We start from the raw sequence: 16,451 nt of genomic DNA on the forward strand, positions 1-16,451 counted from the left end.
CATACAAAATTAAAAAAGCTCACGTTAAAGCAGCAAGTTACAAAAAAAGACAAATAAATATAAATAAATAATATTATAAACATGTTAATTACCTTATCATACCATACATAAATCCCTCCTCACAGTTGCTCCGAGGCCCCACATAGCTACTCAACTTCCGCTCCATCATCTAGCATGCTTTGAATCGATTTGTTACGCTTACCATTTTAAAAGGGAATTTTTCCGAAATTAATAATGGAATTTGTCGCAAACATAACAAGTAAGACATTTTACGTAATATAACTGAATAAATATATGTATATATAAACATATATGTATGTACTTATTGATTTGTAAATCGCCACTTGTTCTCGAAAAATAGGTTACTGGGAATATAGGTTAATATTCCTTTTGTAAACAAAGGAAAAAGTTTTGGACACGCATTTCCAGAACACGTGAAAGAAGACACATGTTTTAACGTCATGGAAAATGGGAAGTTTTCGATACAGTTAGAAACTTTAGAGTTAAGCAGGAGAGTCAGAGAGAGTCAGGGGGAGTCGGAGAGAGAGTCTGAGGACGACAGACGACAGTCCAGACATGGGATTCGAACGTCTAGAAGCGAGACGGTCACCTTTGAAAATAAGAATGTGAAGCTTTGAATTCTTGACTCAGAAAACAACGACCGGTCGTAGAAGAAATAAACCCATCATGTGTTTTTATAAACGTCGTCTTAAGTTGTAATTCTACCAAAAGGTTAAGTGAAAATTGTCATAATATGTCTTGTATATCATGTGTTTTAAAATGTCTTTACATACACAATATGAACACTAAGACTGTCTCAACACTATCTCGTCACTCAAAGAGCTTCTACACTTCTAAGTATGAACATTTTATGTATATGAATCTCTTTATGGCACGAACAACATCCCTAAACACCATCTCTCTTAATAAAACTCTCTCTAAGACTCTCTAACATGCAACTTTTAATAACAACAACGAGAAGAAAAGAATAAGCATAATAATAATAATGAAAGGTGACAAATAAAAGTTGGTGCCCATTGACCAGTTTGCATCAACGATGTAATAAAAAGGGAATATAAAACAGGGAAATAAACAAGAAGATATTTATTATCTTCAAAGACCTCACTTATCCTCTCCCTGCTCATAACCTTCACCCATGTTACATTCTAACTGTGTAAACGAAATAAGAAAATGTGTTTGTTTGAAATATCAGTTCTCGATGATAATTCTTGGCCTGAATACGTAATCCCTCAACGCGAGTGCTTACAGAAACATGTATGCACATATGTAGCCATCAATGTTATTATAAATAAATGTAATATACCTGCTCTGTTCACTCATTGAGCACTCTTTGGTAGACACATGTTGTTTCATTGGATGTACTTCTAAGAAACTAAACTCTACTGGCTAAATATATATGTGTGTGTGTCTATAATACAAAGCTGAATGGCTGTGTGTATGTGTGTGTGTGTGTGTGTGTGTGTGTGTGTGTGGTCACAAATAGGCTCCTATATGGTTGACTATTTTTAAAAAATGATTACATATAATGCTAGAAGATGTATCGAGACAGTGGAATGGGTGTTTTATTTGGCAGAACAGTGGATCATTAAAATTGTGGGGTCTGCATTCGCGCCCTGTTCACAAAGGATGGAAATAAAAAATTTAAAAATTAAAAAAAAACGTTTACAATTGTTTTTGATATAGATGTACATAATAATACTTTGATAAGTATGTTTCAACTTAAATAGGGATGGTATAATAAAATCGTGGTGTCTGGCTCCATAGAATGGAAATAGGCACACACTTTAATAAAGACTTTTCATATCTATCTGCGTAAGTATACTTTGATAATTATGTTTCAGTTTGAAGAAATATGGTATAATAAAATTATGGGGTGCTCGTTCGCGCCTGACCTCCATAGAATGAAAATACGTCACAAAGTTTAACAAGGTTTTTTTTTTAAATATAAATCCACAGAATATTGTAATAAGTGTTTCAGTATGAACAGGTATAGAATAATAAATTATGGGGTTTATCTATTTTATTTTTACTTTCATCATATTTTGCTTTGGTTTTGATACCCCCAAATTCGAAGCTATCTCTTTACAACCATATCTTTTCATATCCTGTCATACTTTCATAAATCAGAGTCCATTTTCTGTAGGCTGTTTTTGAACCCAGTCAGCGACGGGTACATTTGCTAGTATATATATAAATTCGTATTCCTGTCTGTTTGTTTGTTCACAATTTAATTAATATATACAAAACGTGTGTTACTTTAATCTTTCATTGTTTTCTATATATAGTATGATACTTGGTAAAATATACAATGAAGATATCACCTCATTTGCATATGACATTAAGAAAAATCCATTTTACTAAATAGAGGTATCTTAGTTAATGTATTTAGCGAGAGAATTATTTTAAGTATTCTATTTAAAATTGTTATTTAATAAATTTTAAACAACAATTATATTAATACTATATTTAATTTAATTTATTTTGGAATTAAAATTTCCAACGGCGACTTTTTATTTAACATTTTTAGAGTTATTTACCCCTAGATGCTATCCATAAAAAGCAAACATTTACCAAATACTATTTCGTAATTTCATTAAGTTTCTAGCTGGAAAAATAATTCCGTGTAGATAGAAAAAATCTTTGGCTTTTATTGTTTTTTTTAATATAAAAAAACACTTACGAGAAAAACTGAAAATATTTCATTTCTTTGTTTTATTTTATTTCTTGTGGCAATAAAGAAATCGGTAAATTTTTACCATGTAATTCAGCGTCGTTTAATACCTAAAAAAATGAAACTCACACGCTCAAAATTCCACAAATTACAATTTTTTAGCGTTAATTTCATCGATTACAAACTTAATTTTCTAATTAAAAAGGTTACTTTATACGACTTAACCATAAAAAATGGAGATCTACTTTTTTAAGCCTAATACATTTAAGCAGCCATTATAAATATTATTAGTTTGCAGAAGTGCAAATAAGCGCAAAAAAATTAGAAATTTGGAGAAAAAAAAAATAACATGTTTGACTGGGGGATCACTTTTCTATATAAATTTAACGTAAAATGAGCAGCCACCTTCGGCTACCAAGCGTTCAACGAGACATGTAACCTCAAGCATTTTTTTTTAAGTTTAGCGATTGAGAGGGGGGGACACTGGGGGGATAACATTGGAAACATAATATAACCATAAATTTAATTTAAAAAGTGCCCTTACAAAAAATAAAGGTAAATGTGTAGTTGGCAGACAAAAAAATTGTAAAAACTATTTTTATATAAAATATTTTTAGACCCACAGGCTTAAATAAAACAAAAAAAAATAATGTTCATATTTTTTTATATCATTTCTCATTACACTAAATGTGCACGCCTTACACATGTTAAATTTGGCCTTTTTTTAGTTTTGGCAGATTGGTTTTTTTAATGCCAAATTTAGCCTTTTTACGCTCTTTCATTACAAAAAAAAATATGACGGGAGAAAACATAGTTCATGAAACAACTTAAAAAGGTCAATCTGCCAAATTGCTTAGAAAGGCCAAATTTTTAAAGCAATATAGCAGCCTCGAATAATAAATATAAATGATAAAAAAATAATAAAAATGATGTTTTTTTTTGGTTTTATTTCAACCTTTGGGTACAACAATGTGCTTTATATAAAAATAAATAGTTTGTATATTTGTTTTGTCTGGCAAATAATTTACGCCGCAAAACTACACATTTACTAAATAAAAAAATAAATGCACGCATTAATGTTTATAAACCTTATTTTTTTAGGTTCACAAAATCGTGAGTTTTCTTAGGACAATGATCCCTTCTACCGATATATCTGGTGTAGAGGGTATCAGATACTTCTTTTTCGGGACGATTACATTTACATGTTTTTATCCGTTCTGTTATTTTTGAAATAGTTGTGGGGGTATCCACGTTACCCATGATGAAAATGATTAGTATACCAGGCCAGTTTCAAACAGAACTTCATGTCAACCCAGGCAACACTGCGTACCCATCCTAGTATATATATATATATATATATATATATATATATATATATATATATATATATATATATATATATATATAACTATACAGAAGGGCAGAATAACATTAGTATCGTCGGTTTCAAGCCTAATATAAAAGGGGCCAGTTGATAGTAAATAATGTTAGGCTCTCGTCAGTCATATTGTTTTCTGTTTTTCTTTCTGAGGAAGAACCAGGACATCACATATTGTCTATAATGATGTGCATTTTTATCTAATTATGGATTGTCTGTGCCTCTTTATATATTTTCTTATTTTAAATTCAATTTTTCACTTTTTTATTAAATATAGTTTAGTAAAAATATGCTTACATTTATTTTGACCTATTCTGTTCTTAATTAGTATGGCTTCCCGTTTTAATCGGTTATTTCTAACAGATCTGAGGGATGTAACTAACGTATCTTATTAATTCTTTTACGTTTTGGTCTCCTTTTTTTTATTAAATTAAGGGGTAACTCATGAATTTTACCTTTAATATTTTATTATATTTTTTTTATATATTTCTTTATACATATATATATATGTATATATATATATATATATATATATATATATATATATATATATAGCAATACTTTTTATACGCTTTTAATTTTGATTAATTAAAAATAATTATTCCATATGCTGTTATATTAATTTATTTTTATGTATGTTTGGTTATTATATATCAGGGTATATCTAAATGGTATAAGGTTCTAAGTGATCTTATAGTTAGTGTATTTTTATACTAGCTATACCCTGGCACGCGTTACTGTGGCTTCAGTTTGTGTAATGGAAGAATCCCCATCTCCGCTGTTTCAGCACCCCGAAATCTACCCAGCATATATGTTGTTTGACAGACGTTTCCAACCGAAAATAAGCAGAAAAAAGGGAAGACGAAAGAAATAATGGGTTCCTAGTGCCGCCTCTAAGGGAAAACTTGAAAAATAAATAAATAAATTCAAAACAGAAATAAACGATGAAAATCGGGATAAAGGCATCGAACAAAGCGAAATGTAACGGAAATGATGTATGATATTCTTTTATAAAAAAAAGAGAAAAAATAAAAGACATTGGGAAGACAGCGAACAAAGTGCAAATAAACGGAAGAAGAAGGAATGAATCCATGTACTTTTTTTTTTTAGTGTTAAAAATATCCGGCTGTATTACAAAGAAAGAAACGATGTTAAACTTGCTGAAGGAAGAGGAAAAACGGAAAGAGAGAAGAAATAAATAAACAAAATGCAAAGTTCGTAGAAACAGAAACAGAGGAAAATATAAAAATAGATAAATAAATAAATAAATAAAAATGAAAAGAAACGATGGTGAACTTGCTGGAAAAAAGAGGAAACATAAACCGAGAGAAGAAATAAAAATTGTAGAAAGGGAAAAATCGGGAAAACGAAAAACAGAGTGAAGATACTTGTAACACTAAAAAGCAAAGAAAACGATGTTGTACTTGCCGAAGAATGCGAAATAAAACGGAATTGAAGTATCATAAGTTCATAAGTTAGCGTTGGGCGTTTCATCTAAATTGCAGTCCAGTTTTTATGAAACCTAAACCGGCATTCGTTCTTATTTGTCTCCTGTGAATGGTGACGGAGGTGTAAATTAGTGGCGGTGGAAGTATGAATTTTTTAGAGAGAGATGATGTTACTATTTCCATTGATCGTAACCGGTTTTGGCAATGAACTCTCACCGGATATAATATAGGAAGTTCCGATTTGCGAGTTAGTAGATAGCTAATATTCCTATTATACACCTCAGATATCGTGATGAAGTTTGTGCATAGTACATCTGCATTCTTAATCCTATTAAGGTCAAAGTCAGACGAGAATAAATGAGTTCATTTTATTTATATAGAGATAAACTATTTTTATTTAATTAACGGACTTGTAATGTCTAACATTATTTGTCATTAACTGCTCCCCTTATGTTAGACATGAAACCGACGGTACCAATGTTTTCATCTCCTTTTTTTAAATAAATAAATATTAACCTCTTATATTGAATCTTCTTCTTTATAATCGAGCACTTTGTTGGAATCATTTTCAAAAAGAAGGGTTGTAAAGAGATAGCTTCGAATTTAGGTGTATCAAAACCAAAGCGGAATATGATGAAAGTAAAAAATAAAATAGATAAACCCCATAATTTATTATACCATACCGGTTCACAATGAAACACGTATCACAATATTCTGTGGTCTTATATTAAAAAACCTTGTTAAACTTTGTGACCATATTTCTATTCTATGGAGGTCAGGTGCGAACGAACACCCCATAATTTTATTATACCATATTTCTTCAAACTGAAACATAATTATCAATGTATACTTAGGAAGATAGATATGAAAAGTCTTTCCTAAAGTATATGCATATTTCCATTCTATGGAAGTAAGGCGCGAACGCAGACCCCACATTATACCATCCCTATTTAAGGTAAAACATACTTATCAAAGTATTCTTATGTACATCTATATCAAAATCACTTGTAAACGTTTTTTTAATTTTTTATTTTTTATTTCCTTACTTTGTGTACAAGGCGCGAACGCAGACCCCACAATTTTAATGAACAACTGTTCTGCTAAATCAAACATACCAATTCTTGTGTCTCGATACATTTTCTATCATTATATGCAATAAGTTTTTTTTTTTAAATAGTCAACCATATAGGAGCCTATTCGTGACCACACACATACACACACCGACATTCAGCTTTATATTATATATATATATATGTATATATATATATATATATATATATATATATATATATATATGTACCCGTTCACATACACCTTTCACGATAAAGATAGAACCCAGAATTAGATAGAATCGGGCAATTGCACCGACAACAGACAACGCCAGACCCAAATTGGATTTCGATGTACTGCATCTCATCCGTGACGTGCTCCGACATAGGCGCGAACCCAGGTCGTCGCACTCATGAAGTGTGCAATACGGGAAAGGTGTATGTTAACGGGTATTTATATATATATATATATATATATATATATATATATGATCTCCTCTTAATGCCTAATATATATATATATATATATATATATATATAATTATTTCAACAGCCAAACAACGTTGCAGCTTACAAGAGCTATGACAGCCAACAAATCCAAAGTCCAAGACTCGAATTTTGCCCTCATTTTGGCTGATCTGTTAGACATATCCCATCCTACGTTCGAAGCCCAAGTTTCTTTCATGCGAAGCAAGCACTCTGCCAATTGAGTAAATGCCCCATACACGAGAAACTCTATTAACTAACACATATCAAGCAAACCGCAGGGAAATAAGACTATGGAATAAACCTACTTGTCGATAAGAAGGTCCATTCCATAGACGTTTTGCTTGATCAGTGTTAGGTAATAGAATTTCTTGTGTGCGTGGCGTTTGCACAATTAGCAGACTGCTTGCCTCGCATACAAGAGACTCGGGTTTCGATTCCCGTGTTAGGATATGTCTTACTAATTAGCCCAAATGAGGGCGAAACACGAGTTTTGGACTTTTGGTTTGTTGGTTGTCATGGTTCTTATTGGCTGCGACGTTGTTTTGCTGTGGAAATTGTTATATAATCTCTCACATTCTGAATATATATATATATATATATATATATATATAGACAAGATAAAAATGCATTGATCATAGACAATTACAAACTGCTGCATATAGATTTATTGATCAATTTGAAACAGGGCAATGTAATAGAGTGGGTAAATCTTTTTATACTAGGCATTCTTAAGCCTAATCTAATGCTTCTCATCTAAAGAAGAAAAAAGCTGTTAGGTAACAAGATAAGGATGTTTAGCATTAAACATATTAACGGATTTTGTATAGGTTGAATATATTAGAGGAAGATGGAGGGCTGTATTGTATTCCCTTGTTTAAAATTTATCAATTAATCTATGCACACTAGTATATATTTTTATATATCAAGATATTTTACTGTTGTATCTAATCTACACATTAAAGTCGAACTTTTTATTTTATCAGAAAAATTTCCATTTAAAGAATTATTATATATTTATTTTACCCTTTTCATATATATATATATATATATATATATATGTATGTGTGTGTGTGTGTGGTGTCTAAATAAGCTTTGAGTAACAAAAAAGTGCATGAAAAATAAAGAATGCCGTTTTAATTCCCGAAAAAAGAAAAATTAATTAAACTTATCGCAGACTTAGCACTTGCATAATCTTAAATCTTAAAAATCTATAATTACAGAAGAGCGTTCAACTATATAAGGATGAAAAAAGAAAAGGGGGATCAATAGCTCGCTTCCATGTAACTGTTTCGAAGATTTAAAAACAGGACAGCTTTATAATACATGTCTATCTTGTGGAAAAAAGCACTTCTCCAATAAAAAAAATGTAGATACAATACAGTCAGTATTTATACTAATATATATTGAATGCTAAGAGAAAAGCCACACAAATATTTTCCAGAATAAATAATAATAAAAAATCATACACACCAGACCTTTCTCTCATAAACATACATCTTCTTTTACCTACACACACCAATAATACAATAATCTATAACACACTAAACAAACTAAAAATTCCTATCGTACACACCATATCACTAACCATAAGACATATATTAAAAACTACGAAACATCTCTATAACAAACCAGTTTCCGATGGAGGTATATACACTATTCCGTGCCATAATTGCCATCATAAATACGTTGGTGAAACTCAGCGTAAATTGGAAAAAAGGCTCAATGAACACAAAAGATATATAAAAAATAGCAATTCTCTAAGTGTATTATTCTCTCATTCATTGCAACATAACCACACCTTTGACTTTAAACAAGCAAAAGTAGTTAAATTTATTTCAAATAAACCGCGCCGGAGACTTCTTGAATCTGCGCTTATCGCAATTTCAAGCACCATTAAACAACGTGAAGGTTTCTATAACATAGCGGCACTAATAAGTAAACTTTTATTAAAAGAACCTTATTTTACTGTGGACACAGGTTAACTTTCTCACACCCTTCAAAACCCCCTGTAATAATTAACATATAATCTCAATCAATAAATTACATAAAAATTACTCATTTCATTTCTGTTACAAACTTATATTTGAATTTCAACAGATATATCTTTTTTCCCAATAAGAATATAAACTTGCGTTCATAGTTTTAAAATTACATTAACGACTATATGACGTCACTAAAATTTCCTTTTTTTTAACAGCCCCAGCCCTTTCCCCTCCTTTTTTGAATTTCCAACATCATTTTTCCGTTTCTCTGAAATAGAACTGCGTCACACTGTGCACGTGAAACATTTTCAAATATTTTGTACTGGTATTTTTTTGGTTTCTTAATCTCATTCATCCAGAGGAAGTCTTGAAATAAAGACGAAACGTTGATGAACACATAATACGGTTTGTTCCTTTTTATTTTCTTTCTCTATATATATAAAAAGGAAAAATAAATTATATATATAAGTAAATTTAATAAGCTTATAAGATACATTCTGCTATATGCAAATTAGCATATAAATTGTATGCATAAAAGCTGATGTACCGCTGGTACTAGGCAGGCAAATAGATAAGACGAAGGAAACCTAAGAATAGATACCTAAAAACCGTATATGTGTTTTAAAGAAGTTTTGGATAACAAGATAAAATTATAAAATAAAAAAATGCAGTTAAAATGCCCGAAAAAAACATAAATTAAACCTATCGCAGAATAAACAGTGCCATAACTTAAAATCTAAAATGTCTATAATTAAAAAAGTATATTCAACTATATAATGATAGTAAAAGACAACCTTAACAAAAATTGTTAAGTAAAAAGCAGGGATCATCAGCTGCTTACCATGTAGTTTTTTCTGAGATTTAAAAACGGGGCAGCTGTAAAAATGAAAAATACCTATTCCCCAATAACCAAATATTAATGCACTACTGTTTCTATTTATATTTTTATATATAAAAAATGAAATAATTATAATATATATGAGTAAAGATATAATGAGATTATAAGATCTATTCTGCGATATGTTAATTAGTATCTTCGGTATCAAACAGGAAAGAATAATTGAATTTCACAAGGGTCGTTGATAGTTCTTAATAACAGAGAGCAAACTATAGTTGTGTTTTTTTACTGTATTTAGATACAGAATAATTAAAACTATATACACACATACATATATATATATATGTGTGTGTGTATGTATTGTGTGTGTGCGTGCGTGTTTGTGTGTGTAGAGAGTTAGTGATTGACTTAAATTTATTTATTTCATTATCAAAGGTTAAATAAAAATAGGGAACACAAGAAACGTTATTCCTATTCAATGGGGTTTCAAAATATTACACTTTTCTCATCAAGGTAATTATATAATCCACTAGTGTGGAAAATCGTTTCTGTAACAGCATAAGAATCAAATCATAAGAAACTGGTTACAGCAATGGTAAATAAATTAGAAGCAATAATAACCAAATTCAATTAAACAGCGAATCAGGCATGTAATTTAGAAATCATTCTTAACATCGGAAGAGTTTTTTTTTGTATTTTTACCTAACAGTTTAATTAAAAAATATTTAATAAAACTTGAATTGAACATGATGGTACTATTTAAATAATAACGCGGTAAAATAAGTAAATAAGCACCACATATACATATCTATATACTAGCAGGCCACTAGGTGTTGCCCGGTCGTAAGCTACGAAATAATATGATGGCATAATTCATGCAGATTATGTATTATTGATGATAAAGATACTTTGCTATCGATTATTTGGTTGAACCTAATACATGATAGTGAGATAAAGACTAAAAATATACAGATATGACTTGTGCGCCATCAGCTAGAATCCAAACAAATATCTACAGCTCTCAGCCCTTTTTTGTTAGCCTCTTGGTCACCCCCGTAGAAATAATACCGATGTATAAATAATACATCTTTAATGTATGATTTTTATGTCTTTTTAATTTCAATAGTAAAAGGGTTAATTGGTTAAATATTTATAAATACGCAGACTGACACAAACATACATTAAGTGTTTTATTTCTATAATAATTATGCTTAGCATTTTAGTTAGAAATATATACTAGAAAAGCTATTAATGGCTACAGATTATTTATTTAGATATACATGATTTTATAAAATGTTAGAAACAAGCAATCTAAAATTTTTAAGTGAACAGAAATATGAGCCAGCATTTTCCCAATAATCTTATACAGGTAACATATTAACGTTGTTGATTTTAAATAATATTTATAATAATTTGTCTGATATATATATATATATATATATATATATATATTTATATATATATAGTAAGTTATAAAATGTATATGGCGATTAAGCTACACTGAATATTCCGCGTTTCATCCACTTTTGGATTCTTCAGGCTTATGCGCGAATTATGTATTGAAACCTAGAGAGGCATACATTTTGCTTAAAGACCACAAATGGGACTTTAATAATAATCTCAGCACCCGCTTGACAAACTCAACTAAACCAGAAATAGGTAGAATTAGCTAAACACTAGTTTCTAGAGTAAACAAACAAATAAAACAAGACCTAGAATTAAACCAGTGAGCAAATACTGCCGAAGCAATCACCTGGTTTAAAAATATAGAAAACAAAGATATGTGTACGTTTATACAGTTTGACATCATAGACTGTTATTCCTCGATATCCGAAGAACTTTTTAACATTGCCCTAGAATTTGCCGAGGCATACACTGGTATATCCTCGGAAGAAATCAATATCATTAAAAAATGTAGAAAATCAGTTCTAATAAATAACAATAACCAATGGATAAAAACTACAATGAAAAATTCGTTTGATTTGGCGATGGGTGCCAGGGACTCTGCAGAGGCATCAGATCTTGTGGGATTATTCATTCTATATACCCTCACAAGCATATTTGGATACTACGGTTATCTGCCTATATAGAGATGACGGACTAGCTATAATAAAACACTCCAACAAAGTCAAGGGAGATAACTTTAAGAAAATCATACACAAGGAAATGAAAACATTAGGCCTAAAAGCAAATGTATCAGCTAACACAAAAATAACAAACTTCCTGGACGTCACGTTAAATTTAGATAAAAACACATATGAGCCATACTTAAAAGATAACGCTACTCAAATATACCTAATCTCTAAGTCCAATAACCCACCATCAATTATAAAACAGATTCCTAACCTGATCGTAAGTAGGCTCAGTAATAACTCACGCGATGAAAATGCATTTAACAGGTCAACCAATATCTATGAAACAGCCCTAAAAATAGTGGATACAAAAATATCGATATCAAATATAAGCAACAAAACACCAATAACTATAATAAAATTAAAAATAGAAGAAAAAGAACTATAATTTGGTATACGGCCCCATACAATCAAATGTTAAAAACAAAACTTGGCAATAAATTTCTAGACCTTATTGAAAAACACTTTCTCCCAACAAACCCCTTACACAAAATCTTCAATAAAAATTCCTTAAAGTTGCCCTATACTTGTTGCAAAAATTTGGAGATGATAATTAAAGCACATAATAACAAAATATTAAATAACAACAATGTAAACAACAACAAAATAAACAATAAAAAATTAGACACCATGACAAAAATAAAACTCACACTAGCAGAAATAATAATAATAATAATAATAATAATAATAATAATAATAATAATAATAATAATAATAATAATAAAAATAAACCAACCCCGGACAAGAACAACCATACTATAAATAAAAATACTAATAACGAACAAGATAAATGCAACTGTAGACACCGCACACATTGCCCACTTCGAAATAAATGTCTAACCAAAAGCGTAGTTTACCAGGCCAAAATATTTGCGAAAGAAAACCGGAATAACAAGAAATAGGTATGACTTCCTTAGATTTCAAAGCTCGATAATATGACCACAAAAGTACATTGAACAATAAAAAACACCGTATGAAAACAACAGTAGCGAATAAATACTGGGAACTCAAGGAAAGCGGACATTCGCCGGTAGTCGAATGGAAAATAATAAGACAAGCTACCACGTGTAGGGACCTAGACGACCCATGTAGATTAAGCCTTCATGAAAAATTTGCTATCCTGTACTTTAAAGAAACCCAACATCTATTAAACTGTAGAAGAGAAATAGCAAACAACTGTGTTCACAAGATAAAATTTACTCTAGGATAGCGATAGAAAATAGTTTTAAAACTAACAAAAACAATAGAAAATAAACAAATAAATTATGAACATACATAACCGATCACACATATATGTATGTATATATATGTGGATATATATGTGGATATATATGTGTGTACACACACACACACACACACACATATATATATATATACATAAAAACACTAATCTAGATTTAAAACAGATCTAGAAGCTAAATATCCAGGCTAAATAGAGCACACACAAAGGAACAGATCAACCGGAGATCAAATAGGTCTTTGTCCGATAAATGCATTCTCGTTGGCTGATAGGAAGCTGATTGGCTAACTAAAATTTCAATAGAAGATCAGCATATAAAAACGACAAACAACCACAGAATTCGCGCATAAGCCTGAAGAATCTTAAAGTGGATGAAACGCGAAATATTTAGTGTAGCTTAATCGCCATATACATTTTATAACTTACTAACTTGCTCTACCTACGTATTGAGCACTTTTGAAGTGAATACTACAAGCTTACGCATAAATCTATACTTTCGTATATTAATTTTATGTGAGTAAATTAAGTAGTTATATATATATATATATATATATATATATATATATATATATATATATATATATATATATATATAAGCTAGAATCCCGGCGTTGCCCAATCGTACTTTCGTTTATAAAGATTGCATGTGTATTACTAGAGTACCAATCCTTTATTGAATATTATATATTATGAGGAATTATCTGCTCTGTAAACGTATTCGCAATAATAATAATAATAATAATAATAATAATAATAATAATAATAATAATAATAATAATAATAGTTATGTCGTTTACTGACCGCCGCCGTCTGTGTTTGTTTACATAATAACGTCAGCTGATATTTGGGTTTGACTTCATCCGCAGGTAGTTATAAAAATAATATATATATATATATATATATATATATATATATAATTTTTCCTGATTTTTACTCATTTTTGACCGGCTCTTTAGTAATATAAAGGCGTTGTGATTAGACAAATATAAACCATTTCTGACTAAGTTCGATTATATCTATCAGATATAATGAATTTAACTATGAATCAATTTTCGTGAGGAAAACTATTAAATCTCTACACCAGTCCATCAAACCTGAAATTTAGACGACGATATATGTTTAAATACTGGATTATTTATTATAATTTCCCTGTTAGTTATTCAATAAGCCAAAATAGGTAGATAGGTCAGAGAACGGACACGCCATACCAGTCAAAAAAGTTTGAAACAGAAATCTAACACCAGCATTTTACAGGTCACTAAGCGCTCTACTATGAAAGCTTCTGTCCTTCGTCGGTTTGGCGTTGGAATACTTTTCCTAATTCATGTTTCAACGACCTATCAATGTATAGAAGTGACAATATAATTGCTATTTAGTAAGCTTGTATATCTTTTTTTAAGACGTAATAATCTTCTCCAGTTACTGTTAACATGGTTACGTCTAATATGTTATTGAGTACGTGTTCGTGGCAGCTGTGGCCTCCAGAATCATAACATGTATTTCTGTATTATACTTTTGCTTATGCACTTTTTTGGTAGCATTACCACTGTGTTTGTTTTGATTATTACTGAGCTGCAATTCACAAGAATAATATAAAAACTATAACTTGTACGTATCACCCCCGCCGTCTGTAAAATATGTTCCCCATTACTATTATCTTTTAGTTTTCAGTGATGAAATTCTTTGTGTAGGGGTTAATAGAAAAATAACGAAATTATTGTTTCAGAAGTAAATAGCATCAACTGAATGATAAATAGACTATATAAACGAGTCAACTATATTTATATTAAATATATGAAAATAATTGAAATTCTAGAGACAATTCACACCAACTCGAACCAGAGCATGCAATAATTTGCTAATCGCACTTCAGATCACTTGATCCCAATCAAATCCAGCACTTACCATTACCTACATCCGAGAACAGGGAATATATAACGCAGCTGGTGAATATCAATGCTGATTTCGTACCAACATAATCGCTTTTATTGTGTATTATTTCATATCCCATTAAAGACGAAATATTCCAGGACTTTTAGGCTTATGCTATCACGTAGTACATGCTCACAATGTCATAGCTGTAGAAATCAATATTTGGAGAATCTAAAATCAGAATAAATCTTTGACATCCCAAGGCTAAAAAGGATTGTATGGAGGATCTTCTCCGGGAGTGAAATTTAGATCTATTGTTCCCATGAGTAATTAACAAATATCCACTGTAAATAAATACAGATATCATATTAAAGGGACGGAAAAATAACGTTTGGCATTATATAAGCGCGCACTTTATTCGACTCCGGCTAAAATAAAATCTAATAAATGAACTGGATGCAATAGCTGTTGTATTTTGAGTACCAAATAAACTAAAACAGCTATTAGTATTGTTAGATATTATTTTGTGATCTTCATTAGGTTTTATTTGGATGCGAGGTATAAACATGGGTCGCCATTTTATATTTTCTTCGGCGGAATAATTCCTTTACAAAGTAATGGAGCATTTCTTGCTAGATATAAAAATGGTTAAACAAAATGTCTTAAAAATATAAATATAATGATTAATATGAATTTATCAATTTTCAAAGTACACTTATATTACCTTTCAAACTAAAATAGTTAAATTAAATATTCATTTTATAGTATGTACATTTTGTTGCAGTGAAAAAACTAAACTCATTTATGATTCATTATGATATAAACATAATTTCAAATAAAAATATTTAAAAGTGCACAAACTGTACATAACAAAAAATAAATCGTTGGTAATGTTTATATAAGCACTGAAAAACAAATGAAATAATGCTTAAGCAGCATCAACTGAAAGCGCTGAATAAAAATAAAGAGAACCCGCGAGGACTACTTAAACTATGTTTTTATTTCCATCTAGAAGAGGAATAAGTATTTAAGTAGTCTATGGAAGAACAAACACATGTGGTCTTCAGAACGCTACTGAAGGTAATTAAAATAAAAGTTGCATCCAGTTTACAGCTTAAATTATTTTAAGTACTTTATATTTAATTTAAGTTGTTTGTTTGTTTGGTCGGTTGGTTGGTTTTGTTTTACGGCATATTAAACCTTTTTCGGGTTATTTAATGTCGAATTGAAAGATCTTGAAAAAAAAATTTTTAATTAAATATATTTATTGTTTTCAAGTCGGTTTCTATTAAATCCATAGTTGGGAGCCTAACAGGTACCACCACTCCAGG

This window comes from Euprymna scolopes, chromosome 13, assembly GCF_053919585.1.
Source record: "Euprymna scolopes isolate OS-2025 chromosome 13, ASM5391958v1, whole genome shotgun sequence".
NCBI classification, from domain to species: Eukaryota; Metazoa; Mollusca; class Cephalopoda; order Sepiida; family Sepiolidae; genus Euprymna; species Euprymna scolopes.